Genomic DNA, 1,941 nt, shown 5'->3' with positions numbered 1-1,941 from the left:
TAAGGGGGCGAGGGGGAGGGGTGCCTGCTTGAGGTTGGGAAGGCCAAGAGTGCAGAACTCTGTACTAAGCGCTTGGGAAATATAATTCAGCCACAAAGAGAGACAATCCCTGCCCACCTTAACCCCCTCCTCTATTCCTCCTCCAGTCAAAGGCGGGTGTGGGCAGGGATTGTCTCTCTTAGTGCTGAATTCTACTTTCAGCAATTATTATTATTATTATATTTATTATTCATTTCATTCATTCATTCATTCAATTCGTATGTATTGAGCGCTTACTGTGTGCAGAGCCCTGGACTAAACGCTTGGAGGTACGATTCAGCAACCAATAGAGACAATCCGGTGACAGCCATGGGGGGAAGGGAAGGGGTCTCTGGCCTGCAGATAGAACCAGCCTCTGAGGGTCTGTGTCGGTGTGCGTGTTGGGGCGGGAAGGGGGGCTGGACCCCCTAAATAATAATAATAATAATGATGGTATTTGTTAAGTGCCTTACTATGTGCCAAGCACTGTCCTAAGCACTGGGTGAGATACAAGGGTATTCAGGTTGTCCCACGTGGGGCTCACAGTCTCAATCCCCATTTTACAGAAAAAAAAACTGTGGTATTTTTAAGTTTGCTTACTATCGTGCAAAGCACTGTTCTAAGCGCTGGGGGATCACAGGTAATCAGGTTATCCCACATGAGGCTCACAGTCTTCACTCCCATTGACAGATGAGGGTTAACTGAGGCCCAGAGAAGTTAAGTGACTTGCCCAAGGTCACACAGCTGACTAGCAGCAGAGCCGGGATTAGAACCCGTGACCTTTGACTCCCAAGCCCGCCGTCTTTCCACTGAGCCACGCTACTTCATGTTGTAATAATAATAGATAATAATAATGTTGGTATTTGTTAAGCGCTTACTATGTGCCGAGCACTGTTCTAAGCGCTGGGGTAGACACAGGGGAATCAGGTTGTCCCACGTGGGGCTCACAGTCTTAATCCCCATTTTTACAGATGAGGTAACTGAGGCACCGAGAAGTGAAGTGACTTGCCCAAAGTCACACAGCTGACAAGTGGCAGAGCCGGGGTTCGAACCCATGACCTCTGACTCCAAAGCCCCATGCTCTTTTCCACTGAGCCACGCTGCTTCTAATACAGATGAAGTAACTGAGGCCCAGAGAAGTTAAGTGACTTGCCCAAGTCACACAGCCAACAAGTGGGGGAGCTGGGTTTAGAACCCACGTCCTCTGATTCCAAGCCCAGGCTCTTTCCAGTGACTTGCCCAAGCTCACACGGGGACAAGTGTGGAGTGGGGGTTAGAAACCACGTCCTCTGACTCCCAATCCCGGGATCTTGCCACTAAGCTTCTGTCGATGCAATTCACTCATTCATTCAATCATAATAATGATAATAATGATAATAATAATAATAAATGTTGGTATTTGTTAAGCGCTTACTATGTGCAGAGCACTGCTCTAAGCACTGGGGTAGATACAGGGTAATCAGGTTGTCCCACGTGAGGTTCACAGTTTTAATCCCCATTTACAGAGGAGGTAACTGAGGCACAGGAGAAGTTAAGTGACTTGCCCACAGTCACACAGCTGACAAGCGGCAGAGCTGGGTTTCGAACCCATGACCTCTGACTCCCAAGCACTCCCGTGCTTTTTACTCTGAGCCACACTGCTTCTTAATCCCTGCCACAGCAGCTTTGCCTGGGGGCAAGGTGGCAGGGATTGTCTTATTGTTGCTGAACTGTACTTTCCAAGCACTTCATCCAGTGCTCTGCACACAGTAAGCGCTCAATAATACGATTGGAATGATGAATGAAGGTGAGGCACGTAGAGAAGAGGAGAAGGGGAAGGGGTGGGAGTGGAAGCTTCTGGGAGCTTGGGATCAGTTTTGGGGGGCTTTGCCACGGGCCTGGAGTGTGCGAAAGGAAGGAAGGCTCCTTTGGAGGGGAAGAGGG

The sequence above is a fragment of the Ornithorhynchus anatinus genome, chromosome 1 (genome assembly GCF_004115215.2).
Source record: "Ornithorhynchus anatinus isolate Pmale09 chromosome 1, mOrnAna1.pri.v4, whole genome shotgun sequence".
Classification (NCBI taxonomy): Eukaryota; Metazoa; Chordata; class Mammalia; order Monotremata; family Ornithorhynchidae; genus Ornithorhynchus; species Ornithorhynchus anatinus.
This window is presented reverse-complemented; position numbering follows the sequence as displayed.